This window comes from Rhipicephalus microplus, chromosome X (genome assembly GCF_043290135.1).
Source record: "Rhipicephalus microplus isolate Deutch F79 chromosome X, USDA_Rmic, whole genome shotgun sequence".
In the NCBI taxonomy this organism is placed as follows: domain Eukaryota; kingdom Metazoa; phylum Arthropoda; class Arachnida; order Ixodida; family Ixodidae; genus Rhipicephalus; species Rhipicephalus microplus.
Window position 1 is genome coordinate 433985648 of NC_134710.1, and position 19479 is coordinate 434005126.

Genomic DNA, 19479 nt, shown 5'->3' on the forward strand with positions numbered 1-19479 from the left:
TACCACCGCTGCCATCAGTTCAAGTCGCGCCAATGTCAGCTCTTTAATTGGAGCTACGCGGCTTTTTGCTGTTACTAGCCTTGACTCTTTGTTTCCATCGTGGTATACTGCTATCAAGTATGCTGCCGCTCCGTATGCTAATGGACTCGCGTCGGCAAATACATGCAGCTTGTATGCTTGTACTGGTTGATTCTTGCTTGCGTAGCATCGTGGGATTTCTAGAACTCGAAAGTCCTCCGCTTCAGACATAAGGTTCTTCCATTTGTCGCATTCATCTTTAGGGAGCTGGTCGTCCCACGTGACGTTCATTTTCCACAGTCTCTGCAGTCCTATTTTCGCGCGTACTGTGAATGGCGACAACAAACCGAGTGGGTCAAATATCTTCGCTGTGGTTTGTAACACAGCTCTTTTTGTCATGTGCGTTGTATCTGTTAATAAATTCCACTTTTCAATAGGGAAGCAAATCATGTCCTTTGAGTGTTTCCATATCAAGCCCAGAAGCATTGTGAATCCTCTAGATCGAATATCTATGTGAGAATCGTCTCTTTCGTTTTCATCAATTATTTTGTTTAATCGCTCTTCATTGGATGTCCATTTTCTCAAATTCATCGCTGCCTCTCTGAACACTTGCTTTGCCTCTTTGTACAACTTATCTGCTTCATCAAGCGTTGCTGCTCCCAAAATGACATCATCCACGTAGATCGCTTTCTGCAGTGTCCTTGTCGTATCAGGAAACTGATCTTCCACTTGTTTCAAATGGTGTTTAATTGTAGCTGCCAGTATAAATGTGCTTGGTGTTGTTCCGAACGTTACTCTTGTCATGCGCCATGTTTACACTTCCTTTGTTAACCTTCCTTCAGCGTCATGCTTCCACCACAGAAATCTCATTGCATCTCTATCCTCTTCATGTATAGAGATTTGTAGAAATGCCTTTTCAACATCTCCAACTAACGCCACCTTTTCGGAAATTAATGAGCAGTGATAGCATGTCCTCATTCAAATTGGGTCCTGCCTCTAGGTTCTCGTTTAGAGACATGCCTTTTCTAGAATGTGATGAGGCGTCAAACACTACTCGAACCTTTGTTGTGGCTCGGTCTTCTCTAATGATCGCATGATGTGGCATGTAGTAGCAAAGTGCATTTGGCTGTTCTGATGGCTCTTGGACCTCCTCTGCGACTCCTAATGCCATGTACTCTGATATAACTTTGTCGTAGTGATACAGCATGCCTTCATTTTTTGGCAGCCTTTTAGTCAGTTGCTGTAGTCTTTTTATCGCATTTTCCTTGTTGCTTTCCAAGTTTACGTTCTGTTTCCATGGCAAGCTGACTTGATAGCGACCGTTTTGTTGTACAATCTTGCGGTCGAATTCTTCGACCACTTCATTTCCGGTGTTATCCAAACTATTTCTTGTGATCCCCATTGACTCCAGGCTCCAGAACTTCTGTATCTCTTGCTGTAGTTCTGTCTCCGCAGCTGCGACCTTCAGAACCATGACTGCTTGATTATGCGTTAGGTTTGTCTTGCTTTGCTCTGACGGCCCTTGCAGTACCCATCCCAGTATATTTTCTATAGCCATCAGTTTGTCCTCGATTCTTTTAGTTCTACCAGTAAAGAATACCCAATAATAGTCTGAGCCAATCAGTAGTTCTACAGAATCTGTTGCAGTCGTCTCGGTCCTGTGATCAGCCACTTGCATATTTAGCTGTTTCATTTTCTCGCTGAGTTTCTTAGTTGGAGTGGGTATACAACTGTGCGAGATAACGTCGACTTGTAACGCTTCAATCACTGTTGTCGTGCTTGTTTCTCGTGATCCTACAGTCACTTGCACCACGTTCATTAGTTTGACCTTTTCGTCTCCTCCAAATAACCAATCGTCAGCCTTTCCTGTCGCAAAACCTTCGCACCTATTTCTTTCGCTAATCTCGCTTCAATAAATGAACGTTGACTTCCGCTGTCTAATAACAAACGGCAATGTCGGCCACATGTTTCTCCTTCTACGCACGCTACAGCCGTCTGCAAAAGCACAAACTTATGCTTGATATTTTCGGTTGCTTGTAGCGTAGACGTCGTCGCTTCGGCTTGCGCTGTTGAGATCAGCTCTGCCATTGTTTTCTGCATCACCGTTCTACATACCGACGTGGCATGTCGTCCCTTGCATTGCTTGCATTTTACTTGGGCCTTGCAATTGCGTGCAGTGTGGTTTGGTCGCGTGCATCTGAAGCATGCTCTATTTTTGGTAAGCATAGCTTTCTTTTCATCCATTGGAATGCTCCTACGACAGTTTTCGGTTGCGTGGGATTTCTGCTTGCAGAATAAGCATATTCTGTCCGCTGAGCTATAGAAGCTTGAAGTTGTGCGCACCTGTCCGCGGTTCTCTCTTGGTTTTGCATTTATCCTTTCTTGTTCACGTTGTGTTTCTTCACGAAAAGCCGCTTGCTCTCTTAAGAATAACATAAGCCTGTCCAGCTTTTCCTCGCACTCCTTTCCCGTTGCGTTGTTTTGCTCGCCGTTTTCTGAAGCTGAGCTGTTTCTCATAGCCTCTTTTGACTTGAACTGCACTGATAATTCTGGTGGAATTGCTCTTTTCAATACCGGTATTAACATCAGCGCATAGCTCCCAGTTTCTACTTTTAGGGACTTGAGTGCCAATATGTTACCTTGCACTCTCTGTACTAGCCTATTTAAGACATCGGTATCTTGAACAGACCTCACTTTCTCCAAACTCAATAGCTCATTCATGTGCATTTCAATGGAATGTTCTCGATTGCCGAACGTTTTTTGCAGTATTTTGATTGCGTTATCATAATTTTCCTCTGCCGAGTACTGAAGTCCTTCAATAGCAGCCGCAGCTTTTCCGGTTAGTGATGCTAACAAGTAATTGAACTTCTGTCCCTTGCTCATGTTCGGTCCCAGGTGAACTGCCGACTCGTACTGAGACCAAAAACGGTTCCACTCCAAAGTTTTTCCCCCAAACTTTATCATTTCGAGCTTTGGTAGCTTAACTAGTTCCGTTGCTTCTTGTCCCGTACTTGAGGGCGTCACCTGCCTTGTCCTATCTGTTGAATCCGATTGTTCAGGCGGTCAAAGTCTGACTTCTATTGCAGATAAGATCGTCGTTAATTTCATGTCGTAGTCTATGACGCTTTCGAATTCAGCTTCGGCGTTGTCTTCTGTTAGAAACTTTTCCATTTGCTCGTTCGCGCTCTTGAGACTGTCGCTTATTGCTTTAATCTGCGCTTGCATTGTAAGCAGCTGCTCCCAGTTAGCTCCATCATAATTTTCCTGCTCGGCTGCGTTAATCAGTCGCGTGATCTGGGAGCGAAGCGCTTTCCTTTTCTTCGTTATCACTTCTTTGCTCATATTAAGGCGGTTAACAATGACTCCTTACTTGTCAATCATTCGTTCTGATGCTCGTACTGTCCACCGTGGTCTCGTCGCTCGATCCAGGTCGATCCTCTGCTCCTCCACCGTTTTCTTCTCTGCTGCTCCGTGGCAGGTTGACCTTTCTTGCCGGCGAGGAGGTAGTATCCTGGTTCACGGCACCATTATTAAGACGATCGAGACCAGAGACTGCTTCGAACGAATGCGGTTTATTGGAAGAAGTGAAGTAGCGCGCGCTCGTTGCAGGCAGCAGTCTTCTTTCTTCTTCTTCCGGCGTTTGATGATGATATTTTATACTCGTTTTTTTCTCTTCTCGACATAAAACGGCTACATTAAAAGTGAAATAGGAGTTTACGCCGCCGCCGTTGTCGTGGCCGAGTGGTTAAGACGTTGGTCTTGAAAACCATTGGGATCTTTCCGCGCATGTTCGAACCCTGTCGACTGCGTTTCCTCGTTTTTTTTCTCTTCTCGACATAAACGACTATGTTCAGAGTGAAATACCAGATGAAGCCGCTGTCGCCATCGATGCGGAGTGGTTAAGGCGATGGTCTTGAAAACCTTTGGGTTCTTCCCGCTCAGGATCGAACTCTGCCGACTGCGTTTCCTCGTTTTTTTTACTTCTCGACATAAACAACTTTGTTCAGAGTGAAATCGCAGGAGACGCCGTCACCGCAGTCGTGACCGAGTGGTTAACGCGATGGTCTTGAAAACCATTGGGTTCTTTCCACGCAGGTTCGAACCCTGCCGACTGCGTTTTCTCGTTTTTTTCTCTTCTAGACATAAAACAGCTACGTTAAGAGTGAAATGGGAGTTGTCGCCGTCGCCGTTGTCTTGGCCAAGTGGTTAAGGCGATGGTCTTGAAAATCATTGGGTTCTTCCGGGCAGGATCGAACCGTACCCACTGCGTTTCCTCGTTTTGTTTTTCCTCTTCTCGACATAGTCGACTATGTTAACAGTGAAATAGGAGATGACGCCGTCGTCGCAGTCGTGGCCGAGTGGTTAAGGCGATGGTCTTGAAAACCATTGGGTTCTTCCCGCGCAGGTTCGAACCCTGCCGACTGCGTTTCCTCATTTTTCGCTCTTCTCGACATAAACGACTATGTTCAGACTGATATAGCAGATGACAACGGCGCCGCAGTCGTGGCTAAGTGGTTAAGGTGATTGTCTTGAAAACCTTTGGGTTCTTCCCGCGCAGGATCGAACCATGCCGACTGCGTTTCATCGTTTCGTTTTTCTCATCTCGACATAGTCGACTATGTTAAGAGTGAAAGAAGAGTTGACGCCATCACCGCAGTCGTGGCCGAGTGGTTAAGGCGATAGTCTTGAAAACAATTGGGTTCATTCCACGCAGGTTCGAACCCTGCCGACTGCGCTTTCTCGTTTTGTTTTTCTCTTCTCGACATAAACGACTATGTTCAGAGTGAAATAGCAGATAACAACGTCGCCGCAGTCGTGGCCGAGTGGTTAAGGTGATTGTCTTGAAAACCATTGGGTTCTTCCCGCGCTGGATCGAACCCTGCCTACTGCGCTTCCTGGTTTCGTTTTTCTCTTCTCGATATCAATGGCGATGTTCAGAGTGAAATTGCAGATAGGACCGTCGCAGCAGTCGTGGCCGAGTGGTTAAGACGATGGTATTGAAAACCATTGGCTTCTTCCCGCGCAGGATCGAACCATGCCCACTGCGTTTCCTCGTTTTGTTTTTCCTCTTCTCGACAAAGTCGACTATGTTAAAAGTGAAATAGGAGTTGACGCCGTCGCCGCAGTCGTGGCCGAGTGGTTAAGGCGATGGTCTTGAAAACCATTGGGTTCTTCCCGCGCAGGTTCGAACCCTGCCGACTGCGTTTCCTCGTTTTCTTCTCTTCTTGACATAAACGACTATGTTCAGAGTGATATAGCAGATGACAACGGCGACGCACTCGTGGCTGAGTGGTTAAGGTGATTGTCTTGAAAACCTTTGGGTTCTTCCCGCGCAGGATTGAACCCCGCCGACTGCGTTTCCTGGGTTCGTTTTTCTCTTCTCGACATAGTCGACTATGTTAAGAGTGAAATGGGAGTTGACGCAATCGCCGCAGTCATGGCCGAGTGGTTAAGGCGATGGTCTTGAAAACCATTGGGTTCTTCCCGAGCAGGTTTGAATCCTGTCAACTTGGTTTCTCGTTCTGTTTTTCTCTTCTAGACATAAACGGCTATGTTCAGAGTGAAATAGCAGATGATGCCCTCACCGCAGTTGGGGCGGAGTGGTTAAAGCGATGGTCTTGAAAACCATTGGGTTCTTCCCACTCAGGATCGAACCCTGCCGACTGCGTTTCCTCGTTTTCTTCTCTTCTTGACATAAACGACTATGTTCAGAGTGATATAGCAGATGACAACGGCGACGCACTCGTGGCTGAGTGGTTAAAGTGATTGTCTTGAAAACCTTTTGGTTCTTCCCGCGCAGGATTGAACCCCGCCGACTGCGTTTCCTGGATTCGTTTTTCTCTTCTCGATATAGTCGACTATGTTAAGAGTGAAATAGGAGTTGACGCCATCGCCGCAGTCGTGGCCGAGTGGTTAAGGCGATGGTCTTGAAAACCATTGGGTTCTTCCCGCGCAGGTTTGAATCCTGTCAACTTGGTTTCTCGTTCTGTTTTTCTCTTCTCGACCTAAACGGCTATGTTCAGAGTGAAATAGCAGATGATGCCCTCACCGCAGTTGGGGCGGAGTGGTTAAAGCGATGGTCTTGAAAACTATTGGGTTCTTCCCGCTCAGGATCGAACCCTGCCGACTGCGTTTCTTCGTTTTTTTTTCATTTCTCGAAATAATCGACTTTGTTCAGAGTGAAAGCGCAGCAGACGCCTTCGCTGTAGTCGTGACCGAGTGATTAAGGCGATCGTCTCAAAAATCGTTGGGTTTTTCCTGCACAGGTTCGAACCCTGTCGCCTGCGTTACATCGTTTTTTTTCTGTTCTCGACTTAAAAGGCTATTATAAGAGTGAAATAGGAGTTAACGCCGTCACCGTTGTCATTGCCGAGTGGTTAAGGCGATGGTCTTGAAAACCATTGGATTTTTGCCGCACAGGATCGAACCATGCCGATGGCGTTTCCTCGTTTTGTTTTTATCTTCTCGACATAGTCGGCTATGTTAAAAGTGAAATAGGAGTTGACGCCGTCGCCGCAGTCGTGGCCGACTGGTTAAGGCAATGGTCTTGAAAGCCACAGGGCTCTACCTGTGTAAGTTCAAACCCTGCCGACTGCGTTTCCTCGATTTTTCTCTTCCCGACATAAACGGCTATGTTAAGAGTGAAATAGGAGTTGACGGCGTCACCGCAGTCATGACCGAGTGGGTAATACGATGGTCTAGAAAACCATTGGGTTCTTCCTGCGCAGGTTCGAACCCTGCCGACGGCGTTTCCTCGTTTTTTTTCTCTTCTCGACATAGTCGACTATGTTAAAAGTGAGATAGGAGATAACGCCGTCGTCGCAGTCGTAGCCGAGTGGTTAAGGAGATGGTCTTAAAAACCATTGGGTTCTTCCCACGCTGGTTCAAACCCTGCCTACTGCGTTTCCTCATTTTCTTCTCTTCTCGACATAAACGACTATGTTCAGAGTGATATAGCAGATGACAACGGCGCCGCAGTCGTGGCCGAGTGGTTAAGGCGATGGTCTTGAAAACCATTGGGTTCTTCCCGCGCAGGTTTGAGTCCTGTCAACTTGGTTTCTCGTTCTGTTTTTCTCTTCTCGACATAAACGGCTATGTTCAGAGTGAAATAGCAGATGATGCCCTCACCGCAGTTGGGGCGGAGTGGGTAAAGCGATGGTCTTGAAAACCATTGGGTTCTTCCCGCTCAGGATCGAACCCTGCCGACTGCGTTTCCTCGTTTTTTTTTTTCATTTCTCGACATAATCTACTTTGTTCAGAGTGAAATCGCAGGAGACGCCGTCGCTGTAGTCGTGACCGAGTGATTAAAGCGATCGTCTCGAAAACCGTTGGGTTTTTCCTGCGCAGGTTCGAATCCTGTCGACTGCGTTACATCGTTTTTTTTTCTCTTCTCGACCTAAAAGGCTATTATAAGAGTGAAATAGGAGTTAACGCCGTCACCGTTGTCATGGCCGAGTGGATAAGGCGATGGTCTTGAAAACCATTGGATCCTTGCCGCACAGGATCGAACCATGCCGACGGCGTTTCCTCGTTTTGTTTTTATCTTCTCGACATAGTCGGCTATGTTAAAAGTGAAATAGGAGTTGACGCCGTCGCCGCAGTCGTGGCCGACTGGTTAAGGCAATGGTCTTGAAAACCACAGGGCTCTTCCTGTGTAAGTTCAAACCCTGCCGGCTGCGTTTCCTCGTTTTTTTCTCTTCTTGACATAAACGGCTATGTTAAGAGTGAAATAGGAGTTGACGGCGTTGCCGCAGTCATGACCGAGTGGGTAATACGATGGTCTTGAAAACCATTGGGTTCTTCCCGCGCAGGTTCGAACCCTGCCGACGGCGTTTCCTCGTTTTTTTTCTTCTCGACATAAAACGGCTACGTTAAAAGTGAAATAGGAGTTGACGCCGCCGCCGTTGTCGTGGCCGAGTGGTTAAGACGTTGGTTTCTAAAACCATAGGGATCTTTCCGCGCATGTGCGAACCCTGTCGACAGCGTTTCCTCGTTTTTTTTCTCTTCTCGACATAAATGACTATGTTCAGAGTGAAATACCAGGTGAAGCCGCTGTCGCCATCGATGCGGAGTGGTTAAGGCGATGGTCTTGAAAACCTTTGGGTTCTTCCCGCTCAGGATCGAACTCTGCCGACTGCGTTTCCTCGTTTTTTTTACTTCTCGACATAAACAACTTTGTTCAGAGTGAAATCGCAGGAGACGCCGTCAGCGAAGTCGTGACTGAGTGGTTAACGCGATGGTCTTGAAAACCATTGGGTTCTTCCTGCGCAGGTTCGAACCCTGCCGACGGCGTTTCCTCGTTTTTTTTCTCTTCTCGACATAAAACGGCTACGCTAAAAGTGAAATAGGAGTTGACGCCGCCGCCGTTGTCGAGGCCGAGTGGTTAAGGCGATGGTCTTCAAAACCTTTGGGTTCTTCCCGCTCAGGATCGAACTCTGCCGACTGCGTTTCCTCGTTTTTTTTTACTTCTCGACATAAACAACTTTGTTCAGAGTGAAATCGCAGGAGACGCCGTCGCCGCAGTCGTGACCGAGTGGTTAACGCGATGGTCTTGAAAACCATTGGGTTCTTTCCACGCAGGTTCGAACCCTGCCAACTGCGTTTTCTCGCTTTTTTTCTCTTCTAGACATAAAATAGCTACGTTAAGAGTGAAACGGGAGTTGTCGCCGTCGCCGCTGTCTCGGCCAAGTGGTTAAGGCGATGGTCTTGAAAACCATTGGGTTCTTCCCGCGCAGGATCGAACCGTGCCCACTGCGTTTCCTTGTTTTGTTTTTCCTCTTCTCGACATAGTCGACTATGTTAAAAGTGAAACAGGAGTTGACGCCACCGCCGTTGTCGTGGCCGAGTGGTTAAGATGTTGGTCTTGAAAACCATTGGGATCTTTCCGCGCATGTTCGAACCCTGTCGACTGCGTTTCCTCGTTTTTTTCTCTTGTCGACATAAACGACTATGTTCAGAGTGAAATACCAGATGAAGCCGCTGTCGCCATCGATGCGGAGTGGTTAAGGCGGTGGTCTCGAAAACCTTTGAGTTCTTCCCGCGCAGGATTTAACCCCGCCGACTGCGTTTCCTGGTTTCGTTTTTCTCTTCTCGACAGAGTCGACAGTGTTAAGAGTGAAATAGGAGTTGACGCCATCACCGCAGTCGTGGCAGAGTGGTTAAGGCGATAGTCTTGAAAACTATTGGGTTCTTCCCGCGCATGTTCGAACCCTGCTGACTGCGTTTTTTCGTTTTGTTTTTCTCTTCTCGACATAAACGACTATGTTCGAAGTAAAATAGCAGATGACAACGTCGCCGCAGTCGTGGCCGAGTGGTTAAGGTGATTGTCTTGAAAACCATTTGGTTCTTCCCGCGCAGGATCGAACCCTGCCTACTGGGCTTCCTGGTTTCGTTTTTCTCTTCTCGATATCAATGGCTATGTTCAGAGTGAAATTGCAGGTTACACCGTCGCAGCAGTCGTGGCCGAGTGGTTAAGACGATGGTCTTGAAAACCATTGGCTTCTTCCCGCGCAGGATCGAACCGTGCCCACTGCGTTTCCTCGTTTTGTTTTTCCTCTTCTCAACATAGTCAACTATGTTAAAAGTGAAATAGGAGTTGACGCCGTCGCCGCAGTCGTGGCCGAGTGTTTAAGGCGATGGTCTTGAAAAATATTGGATCCTTGCCGCACAGGATCGAACCATGCCGACGGCGTTTCCTCGTTTTGTTTTTATCTTCTCGACATAGTCGGCTATGTTAAAAGTGAAATAGGAGTTGACGCCGTCGCCGCAGTCGTGGCCGACTGGTTAAGGCAATGGTCTTGAAAACCACAGGGCTCTTCCTGTGTAAGTTCAAACCCTGCCGGCTGCGTTTCCTCGTTTTTTTCTCTTCTTGACATAAACGGCTATGTTAAGAGTGAAATAGGAGTTGACGGCGTCGCCGCAGTCATGACCGAGTGGGTAATACGATGGTCTTGAAAACCATTGGGTTCTTCCCGCGCAGGTTCGAACCCTGCCGACGGCGTTTCCTCGTTTTTTTTCTTCTCGACATAAAACGGCTACGTTAAAAGTGAAATAGGAGTTGACGCCGCCGCCGTTGTCGTGGCCGAGTGGTTAAGAAGTTGGTTTCTAAAACCATAGGGATCTTTCCGCGCATGTGCGAACCCTGTCGACAGCGTTTCCTCGTTTTTTTTCTCTTCTCGACATAAATGACTATGTTCAGAGTGAAATACCAGGTGAAGCCGCTGTCGCCATCGATGCGGAGTGGTTAAGGCGATGGTCTTGAAAACCTTTGGGTTCTTCCCGCTCAGGATCGAACTCTGCCGACTGCGTTTCCTCGTTTTTTTTACTTCTCGACATAAACAACTTTGTTCAGAGTGAAATCGCAGGAGACGCCGTCGCCGCAGTCGTGACCGAGTGGTTAACGCGATGGTCTTGAAAATCATTGGGTTCTTTCCGCTCAGGATCGAACTCTGCCGACTGCGTTTCCTCGTTTTTTTTACTTCTCGACATAAACAACTTTTTTCAGAGTGAAATCGCAGGAGACGCCGTCAGCGAAGTCGTGACCGAGTGGTTAACGCGATGGTCTTGAAAACCATTGGGTTCTTCCTGCGCAGGTTCGAACCCTGCCGACGGCGTTTCCTCGTTTTTTTTTCTCTTCTCGACATAAAACGGCTACGCTAAAAGTGAAATAGGAGTTGACGCCGCCGCCGTTGTCGAGGCCGAGTGGTTAAGGCGATGGTCTTCAAAACCTTTGGGTTCTTCCCGCTCAGGATCGAACTCTGCCGACTGCGTTTCCTCGTTTTTTTTACTTCTCGACATAAACAACTTTGTTCAGAGTGAAATCGCAGGAGACGCCGTCGCCGCAGTCGTGACCGAGTGGTTAACGCGATGGTCTTGAAAACCATTGGGTTCTTTCCACGCAGGTTCGAACCCTGCCGACTGCGTTTTCTCGCTTTTTTTCTCTTCTAGACATAAAATAGCTACGTTAAGAGTGAAACGGGAGTTGTCGCCGTCGCCGCTGTCTCGGCCAAGTGGTTAAGGCGATGGTCTTGAAAACCATTGGGTTCTTCCCGCGCAGGATCGAACCGTGCCCACTGCGTTTCCTTGTTTTGTTTTTCCTCTTCTCGACATAGTCGACTATGTTAAAAGTGAAACAGGAGTTGACGCCACCGCCGTTGTCGTGGCCGAGTGGTTAAGATGTTGGTCTTGAAAACCATTGGGATCTTTCCGCGCATGTTCGAACCCTGTCGACTGCGTTTCCTCGTTTTTTTCTCTTGTCGACATAAACGACTATGTTCAGAGTGAAATACCAGATGAAGCCGCTGTCGCCATCGATGCGGAGTGGTTAAGGCGGTGGTCTCGAAAACCTTTGAGTTCTTCCCGCGCAGGATTTAACCCCGCCGACTGCGTTTCCTGGTTTCGTTTTTCTCTTCTCGACAGAGTCGACAGTGTTAAGAGTGAAATAGGAGTTGACGCCATCACCGCAGTCGTGGCAGAGTGGTTAAGGCGATAGTCTTGAAAACTATTGGGTTCTTCCCGCGCATGTTCGAACCCTGCTGACTGCGTTTTTTCGTTTTGTTTTTCTCTTCTCGACATAAACGACTATGTTCGAAGTAAAATAGCAGATGACAACGTCGCCGCAGTCGTGGCCGAGTGGTTAAGGTGATTGTCTTGAAAACCATTTGGTTCTTCCCGCGCAGGATCGAACCCTGCCTACTGGGCTTCCTGGTTTCGTTTTTCTCTTCTCGATATCAATGGCTATGTTCAGAGTGAAATTGCAGGTTACACCGTCGCAGCAGTCGTGGCCGAGTGGTTAAGACGATGGTCTTGAAAACCATTGGCTTCTTCCCGCGCAGGATCGAACCGTGCCCACTGCGTTTCCTCGTTTTGTTTTTCCTCTTCTCAACATAGTCAACTATGTTAAAAGTGAAATAGGAGTTGACGCCGTCGCCGCAGTCGTGGCCGAGTGTTTAAGGCGATGGTCTTGAAAAATATTGGATCCTTGCCGCACAGGATCGAACCATGCCGACGGCGTTTCCTCGTTTTGTTTTTATCTTCTCGACATAGTCGGCTATGTTAAAAGTGAAATAGGAGTTGACGCCGTCGCCGCAGTCGTGGCCGACTGGTTAAGGCAATGGTCTTGAAAACCACAGGGCTCTTCCTGTGTAAGTTCAAACCCTGCCGGCTGCGTTTCCTCGTTTTTTTCTCTTCTTGACATAAACGGCTATGTTAAGAGTGAAATAGGAGTTGACGGCGTCGCCGCAGTCATGACCGAGTGGGTAATACGATGGTCTTGAAAACCATTGGGTTCTTCCCGCGCAGGTTCGAACCCTGCCGACGGCGTTTCCTCGTTTTTTTTCTTCTCGACATAAAACGGCTACGTTAAAAGTGAAATAGGAGTTGACGCCGCCGCCGTTGTCGTGGCCGAGTGGTTAAGAAGTTGGTTTCTAAAACCATAGGGATCTTTCCGCGCATGTGCGAACCCTGTCGACAGCGTTTCCTCGTTTTTTTTCTCTTCTCGACATAAATGACTATGTTCAGAGTGAAATACCAGGTGAAGCCGCTGTCGCCATCGATGCGGAGTGGTTAAGGCGATGGTCTTGAAAACCTTTGGGTTCTTCCCGCTCAGGATCGAACTCTGCCGACTGCGTTTCCTCGTTTTTTTTACTTCTCGACATAAACAACTTTGTTCAGAGTGAAATCGCAGGAGACGCCGTCGCCGCAGTCGTGACCGAGTGGTTAACGCGATGGTCTTGAAAATCATTGGGTTCTTTCCGCTCAGGATCGAACTCTGCCGACTGCGTTTCCTCGTTTTTTTTACTTCTCGACATAAACAACTTTGTTCAGAGTGAAATCGCAGGAGACGCCGTCAGCGAAGTCGTGACCGAGTGGTTAACGCGATGGTCTTGAAAACCATTGGGTTCTTCCTGCGCAGGTTCGAACCCTGCCGACGGCGTTTCCTCGTTTTTTTTTCTCTTCTCGACATAAAACGGCTACGCTAAAAGTGAAATAGGAGTTGACGCCGCCGCCGTTGTCGAGGCCGAGTGGTTAAGGCGATGGTCTTCAAAACCTTTGGGTTCTTCCCGCTCAGGATCGAACTCTGCCGACTGCGTTTCCTCGTTTTTTTTACTTCTCGACATAAACAACTTTGTTCAGAGTGAAATCGCAGGAGACGCCGTCGCCGCAGTCGTGACCGAGTGGTTAACGCGATGGTCTTGAAAACCATTGGGTTCTTTCCACGCAGGTTCGAACCCTGCCGACTGCGTTTTCTCGCTTTTTTTCTCTTCTAGACATAAAATAGCTACGTTAAGAGTGAAACGGGAGTTGTCGCCGTCGCCGCTGTCTCGGCCAAGTGGTTAAGGCGATGGTCTTGAAAACCATTGGGTTCTTCCCGCGCAGGATCGAACCGTGCCCACTGCGTTTCCTTGTTTTGTTTTTCCTCTTCTCGACATAGTCGACTATGTTAAAAGTGAAACAGGAGTTGACGCCACCGCCGTTGTCGTGGCCGAGTGGTTAAGATGTTGGTCTTGAAAACCATTGGGATCTTTCCGCGCATGTTCGAACCCTGTCGACTGCGTTTCCTCGTTTTTTTCTCTTGTCGACATAAACGACTATGTTCAGAGTGAAATACCAGATGAAGCCGCTGTCGCCATCGATGCGGAGTGGTTAAGGCGGTGGTCTCGAAAACCTTTGAGTTCTTCCCGCGCAGGATTTAACCCCGCCGACTGCGTTTCCTGGTTTCGTTTTTCTCTTCTCGACAGAGTCGACAGTGTTAAGAGTGAAATAGGAGTTGACGCCATCACCGCAGTCGTGGCAGAGTGGTTAAGGCGATAGTCTTGAAAACTATTGGGTTCTTCCCGCGCATGTTCGAACCCTGCTGACTGCGTTTTTTCGTTTTGTTTTTCTCTTCTCGACATAAACGACTATGTTCGAAGTAAAATAGCAGATGACAACGTCGCCGCAGTCGTGGCCGAGTGGTTAAGGTGATTGTCTTGAAAACCATTTGGTTCTTCCCGCGCAGGATCGAACCCTGCCTACTGGGCTTCCTGGTTTCGTTTTTCTCTTCTCGATATCAATGGCTATGTTCAGAGTGAAATTGCAGGTTACACCGTCGCAGCAGTCGTGGCCGAGTGGTTAAGACGATGGTCTTGAAAAGCATTGGCTTCTTCCCGCGCAGGATCGAACCGTGCCCACTGCGTTTCCTCGTTTTGTTTTTCCTCTTCTCGACATAGTCGACTATGTTAAAAGTGAAATAGGAGTTGACGCCGTCGCCGCAGTCGTGGCCGAGTGTTTAAGGCGATGGTCTTGAAAACCATTGGGTTCTTCCCGCGCAGGTTCGAACCCTGCCGACTGCGTTTCCTCGTTTTTTTCTCTTCTTGACATAAACGACTATGTTCAGAGTGATATAGCAGATGACAACGGCGACGCAGTCGTGCTGAGTGGTTAAGGTGATTGTCTTGAACACCTTTGGGTTCTTCCCGCGCAGTATTGAACCCCGCCGACTGCGTTTCCTGGATTCGTTTTTCTCTTCTCGATATAGTCGACTATGTTAAGAGTGAAATAGGAGTTGACGCCATCGCCGCAGTCGTGGCCGAGTGGTTAAGGCGATGGTCTTGAAAACCATTGGGTGCTTCCCGCGCAGGTTTGAGTCCTGTCAACTTGGTTTCTCGTTCTGTTTTTCTCTTCTCGACATAAACGGCTATGTTCAGAGTGAAATAGCAGATGATGCCCTCACCGCAGTTGGGGCGGAGTGGGTAAAGCGATGGTCTTGAAAACCATTGGGTTCTTCCCGCTCAGGATCAAACCCTGCCGACTGCATTTCCTCGTTTTTTTTTTCATTTCTCGACATAATCGACTTTGTTCAGAGTGAATTCGTAGGAGACGCCGTCGCTGTAGTCTTGACCGAGTGATTAAGGCGATCGTCTCGAAAACCGTAGGGTTTTTCCTGCGCAGGTTCGAACCCTGTCGACTGCGTTACATCGTTTTTTTTCTCTTCTCGACCTAAAAGGCTATTATAAGAGTGAAATAGGAGTTAACGCCGTCAGCGTTGTCATGGCCGAGTGTTTAAGGCAATGGTCTTGAAAACCATTGGATTCTTGCCGCACAGGATCGAACCATGCCGACGGCGTTTCCTCGTTTTGTTTTTATCTTCTCGACATAAAACGGCTACGTTAAAAGTGAAATAGGAGTTGACGCCGCCGCCGTTGTCGTGGCCGAGTGGTTAAGACGTTGGTCTTGAAAACCATTGGGATCTTTCCGCGCATGTTCGAACCCTGTCGACTGCGTTTCCTCGTTTTTTTCTCTTCTCGACATAAACGACTATGTTCAGAGTGAAATACCAGGTGAAGCCGCTGTCGCCATCGATGCGGAGTGGTTAAGGCGATGGTCTTGAAAACCTTTGGGTTCTTCCCGCTCAGGATCGAACTCTGCCGACTGCGTTTCCTCGTTTTTTTTACTTCTCGACATAAACAACTTTTTTCAGAGTGAAATCGCAGGAGACGCCGTCGCCGCAGTCGTGACCGAGTGGTTAACGCGATGGTCTTGAAAACCATTGGGTTCTTCCCGCGCAGGATTGAACCGTGCCCACTGCGTTTCCTCGTTTTGTTTTTCCTCTTCTCGACATAGTCGACTATGTTAAAAGTGAAATAGGAGTTGACGCCGTCGCCACAGTCGTGGCCGATTGGTTAAGGCGATGGTCTTGAAAACCATTGGGTTCTTCCCGCGCAGGTTCGAACCCTGCCGACGGCGTTTCCTCGTTTTTTTCTCTTCTCGACATAAAACGGCTACGTTATAAGTGAAATAGGAGTTGACGCCGCCGCCGTTGTCAAGGCCGAGTGGGTAATACGATGGTCTTGAAAACCTTTGGGTTCTTCCCGCTCAGGATCGAACTCTGCCGACTGCGTTTCCTCGTTTTTTTTACTTCTCGACATAAACAACTTTGTTCAGAGTGAAATCGCAGGAGACGCCGTCGCCGCAGTCGTGACCGAGTGGTTAACGCGATGGTCTTGAAAATCATTGGGTTCTTCCCGCTCAGGATCGAACTCTGCCGACTGCGTTTCCTCGTTTTTTTTACTTCTCGACATAAACAACTTTGTTCAGAGTAAAATAGCAGATAACAACGTCGCCGCAGTAGTGGCCGAGTGGTTATGGTGATTGTCTTGAAAACCATTGCGTTCTTTCCGCGCAGGATCGAACCCTGCCTACTGCGTTTCCTGGTTTCGTTTTTCTCTTCTCAATATAAATGGCTATGTTCAGAGTGAAATTGCAGATGACACCGTCGCAGCAGTCGTGGACGAGTGGTTAGGGCGATAGTCTTGAAAACCATTGGGTTCTTCCCGTGCAGGATCGAACCGTGCCCACTGCGTTTCCTCGTTTTGTTTTTCCGCTTCTCGACATAGTCGACTATGTTAAAAGTGAATTGGGAGTTGACGCCATCGCCGCAGTCGTGGCCGAGTGGTTAAGGCGATGGTCTTGAAAACCATTGGGTTCTTCCCGCGCAGGTTCGAACCCTGCCGACTGCGTTTCCTCGTTTTTTTCTCTTCTCGACATAAACGACTATGTTCAAAGTGATATAGCAGATGACAAAGGCGCCGCAGTCGTGGTTGAGTGGTTAAGGGGATTGTCTTGAAAACCTTTGGGTTCTTCCCGCGCAGGATCAAACCCCGCCGACTGCGTTTCCTGGTTTCGTTTTTCTCTTCTCGACATAGTCGACAATGTTAAGAGTGAAAGAGGAGTTGACGCCATCACCACAGTCGTGGCCGAGTGGTTAAGGCGATAGTCTTGAAAACTATTGGGTTCATTCCACGCAGGTTCGAACCCTGTCAACTGCGTTTTCTCGTTTTGTTTTTCTGTTCTCGACATAAACGACTATGTTCAGAGTAAAATAGCAGATAACAAAGTCGCCGCAGTTGAGGCCGCGTGGTTATGGTGATTGTCTTGAAAACCATTGCGTTCTTCCCGCGCAGGATCGAACCCTGCCTACTGCGTTTCCTGGTTTCGTTTTTCTCTTCTCGATATAAATGGCTATGTTCAGAGTGAAATTGCAGATGACACCGTCGCAGCAGTCGTGGCCTAGTGGTTAAGACGATGGTCTTGAAAACCATTGGGTTCTTCCCGCGCAGGATCGAATCGTGCCCACTGCGTTTCCTCGTTTTGTTTTTCCTCTTCTTGACATAGTGGAGTATGTTAAAAGTGAAATAGGAGTTGACGCCGTCGCCGCAGTCGTGGCTGAGTGGTTAAGGTGATTGTCTTGAAAACCTTTGGGTTCTTCCCGCGCAGGATCGAACCCCGCCGACTGCGTTTTCTGGTTTCGTTTTTCTCTTCTCGACATAGTCGACAATGTTAAGAGTGAAAGAGGAGTTGACGCCATCACCGCAGTCGTGGCGGAGTGGTTGAGGCGATAGCCTTGAAAACTATTGGGTTCTTCCCGCGCATGTTCGAAGCCTGTCGACTGCGTTTCTTCGTTTCGTTTTTCTCTTCTCGACATAATCGACTATGTTAAGAGTGAAAGAGGAGTTGACGCCATCGCCGCAGTCGTGGCCGAGTGGTTAAGCCGATGGTCTTGAAAACCATTGGGTTCTTCCCACGCAGGTTTGAATCCTGTGGACTGAGATTCTCGTTCTATTTTTCTATTCTCGACATAATCGACTATGTTAAGAGTGAAAGAGGAGTTGACGCCATCGCCGCAGTCGTGGCCGAGTGGTTAAGCCGATGGTCTTGAAAACCATTGTGTTTTTCCCGCGCAGGTATGAATCCTGTCGACTGGGTTTCTCGTTCTGTTTTTCTATTCTCGACATAAACGGCTATGATCAGAGTGAATTAGGAGATGATGCCCTAGCCGCAGTCGGGGTGGAGTGGGTAAAGCGATGGTATTGAAAACCATTGGGTTCTTCCCGCTAAGGATCGAACCCTGCCGACTGCGTTTCCTCGTTTTGTTTTATCTTCCCGGTATAAACGGCTATGTTCACAGTGAAATAGCAGATGACACCGTCGCTGCAGTCGTGGCCGAGCGGTTAAGGTGATGGTCTTGAAAACCACTGGGTTCTTCCCGCGCAGGTTCGAACCCTGCGGACTGCGTTTTCTCGTTTTGTATCTCTCTTCTCGGCATAAACGACTATGTTCAGAGTGAAATAGCAGTCGATGCCCTCGCCGCAGTCGGTGCGGAGTGGGTAAAGCGATGGTCTTGAAAACCATTGGGTTCTTCCCGCTCAGGATCAAACCCTGCCGACTGCGTTTCCTCGTTTTTTTCATTTCTCGACATAATCGACTTTGTTCAGAGTGAAATCGCAGGAGACGCCGTCGCTGTAGTCGTGACCGAGTGATTAAGGCGATGGTCTTGAAAACCTTTGGGTTCTTCCCGCGCAGGATCGAACCCTGCCGACTGCGTTTCTTCGTTTCGTTTTTCTCATCTCGACATAGCTGACTATGTTAAGAGTGAAAGAGGAGCTGACGCCATCACCACAGTCGTGGCCGAGTGGTTAAGGCGATAGTTTTTAAAACTATTGGGTTCATTCCACGCAGGTTCGAACCCTGCCGACTGCGTTTTCTAGTTTTGTTTTTCTCTTCTCGACATAAACGACTGTGTTCAGAATAAAATAGCAGATGACAACGTCGCCGCAGTCGTGGCCGAGTGGTTAAGGGGATTGTCTTGAAAACCATTTGGTTCTTCCCGCGCCAGGATCGAACCCTGCCTACTGCGTTTCCTGGTTTCGTTTTTCTCTTCTCGATATCAATGGCTATGTTCCGAGTGAAATTGCAGATGACACCGTCGCAGCAGTCGTGGCCGAGTGGTTACGACGATGGTCTTTGGGTTCTTCCCGCGCAGGATCGAACCGTGCCCACTGCGATTCCTCGTTTTGTTTTTCCTCTTCTCGACATAGTCGACTATGTTAAAAGTGAAATAGGAGTGGACGCCATCGCCGCAGTCGTGGCCGAGTGGTTAAGGCGATGGTCTTGAAAACCATTGGGTTCTTCCCGCGCAGGTTCGAACCCTGGCGTATGCGTTTTCTCGTTTTGTTTTTCTGTTCTCGACATAAACGACTATGTTCAAAGTGATATAGCAGATGACAAAGGCGCCGCAGTCGTGGTTGAGTGGTTAAGGTGATTGTCTTGAAAACCTTTGGGTTCTTCCCTCGCAGGATCGAACCCCGCCGACTGCGTTTCCTGGTTTCGTTTTTCTCTTCTCGACATAGTCGACAATGTTAAGAGTGAAAGAGGAGTTGGCGCCATCGCCGCAGTCGTGGCCGAGTGGTTAAGGCGATAGTCTTGAAAACTATTGGGTTCATTCCACGCAGGTTCGAACCCTGCCGACTGCGTTTTCTCGTTTTGTTTTTCTGTTCTCGACATAAACGACTATGTTCAGAGGAAAATAGCAGATAACAAAGTCGCCGCAGTTGTGGCCGCGTGGTTATGGTGATTGTCTTGAAAACCATTGCGTTCTTCCCGCGCAGGATCGAACCCTGCCTACTGCGTTTCCTGGTTTCG

General features: G+C 48.3%; 14 non-coding genes across 14 annotated transcripts; all 14 read left to right on the forward strand.

The window, feature by feature from the left end:
• The first annotated feature begins 4362 nt into the window (after positions 1–4362).
• TRNAS-UGA (transfer RNA serine (anticodon UGA)) lies at positions 4363–4444 on the forward strand. The gene has a single exon. It is a non-coding gene; the product is annotated as a tRNA-Ser (tRNA).
• A 227-nt stretch (positions 4445–4671) lies between these two features.
• TRNAS-UGA (transfer RNA serine (anticodon UGA)) lies at positions 4672–4753 on the forward strand. Its single transcript has one exon. It is a non-coding gene; the product is annotated as a tRNA-Ser (tRNA).
• A 387-nt stretch (positions 4754–5140) lies between these two features.
• Positions 5141–5222, forward strand: TRNAS-UGA (transfer RNA serine (anticodon UGA)). The gene has a single exon. It is a non-coding gene; the product is annotated as a tRNA-Ser (tRNA).
• A 1617-nt stretch (positions 5223–6839) lies between these two features.
• On the forward strand, positions 6840–6921 carry TRNAL-UAA (transfer RNA leucine (anticodon UAA)). Its single transcript has one exon. It is a non-coding gene; the product is annotated as a tRNA-Leu (tRNA).
• A 2237-nt stretch (positions 6922–9158) lies between these two features.
• On the forward strand, positions 9159–9240 carry TRNAS-UGA (transfer RNA serine (anticodon UGA)). The gene has a single exon. It is a non-coding gene; the product is annotated as a tRNA-Ser (tRNA).
• A 2239-nt stretch (positions 9241–11479) lies between these two features.
• Positions 11480–11561, forward strand: TRNAS-UGA (transfer RNA serine (anticodon UGA)). Its single transcript has one exon. It is a non-coding gene; the product is annotated as a tRNA-Ser (tRNA).
• Positions 11562–13800: 2239 nt separating this feature from the next.
• On the forward strand, positions 13801–13882 carry TRNAS-UGA (transfer RNA serine (anticodon UGA)). Its single transcript has one exon. It is a non-coding gene; the product is annotated as a tRNA-Ser (tRNA).
• Positions 13883–14269: 387 nt separating this feature from the next.
• TRNAS-UGA (transfer RNA serine (anticodon UGA)) lies at positions 14270–14351 on the forward strand. Its single transcript has one exon. It is a non-coding gene; the product is annotated as a tRNA-Ser (tRNA).
• Positions 14352–15659: 1308 nt separating this feature from the next.
• TRNAS-UGA (transfer RNA serine (anticodon UGA)) lies at positions 15660–15744 on the forward strand. Its single transcript has one exon. It is a non-coding gene; the product is annotated as a tRNA-Ser (tRNA).
• A 691-nt stretch (positions 15745–16435) lies between these two features.
• TRNAS-UGA (transfer RNA serine (anticodon UGA)) lies at positions 16436–16517 on the forward strand. The gene has a single exon. It is a non-coding gene; the product is annotated as a tRNA-Ser (tRNA).
• A 227-nt stretch (positions 16518–16744) lies between these two features.
• TRNAS-UGA (transfer RNA serine (anticodon UGA)) lies at positions 16745–16826 on the forward strand. Its single transcript has one exon. It is a non-coding gene; the product is annotated as a tRNA-Ser (tRNA).
• A 1164-nt stretch (positions 16827–17990) lies between these two features.
• On the forward strand, positions 17991–18072 carry TRNAS-UGA (transfer RNA serine (anticodon UGA)). Its single transcript has one exon. It is a non-coding gene; the product is annotated as a tRNA-Ser (tRNA).
• An 844-nt stretch (positions 18073–18916) lies between these two features.
• TRNAS-UGA (transfer RNA serine (anticodon UGA)) lies at positions 18917–18998 on the forward strand. The gene has a single exon. It is a non-coding gene; the product is annotated as a tRNA-Ser (tRNA).
• A 230-nt stretch (positions 18999–19228) lies between these two features.
• On the forward strand, positions 19229–19310 carry TRNAS-UGA (transfer RNA serine (anticodon UGA)). Its single transcript has one exon. It is a non-coding gene; the product is annotated as a tRNA-Ser (tRNA).
• The last annotated feature ends 169 nt before the right edge of the window (positions 19311–19479 follow it).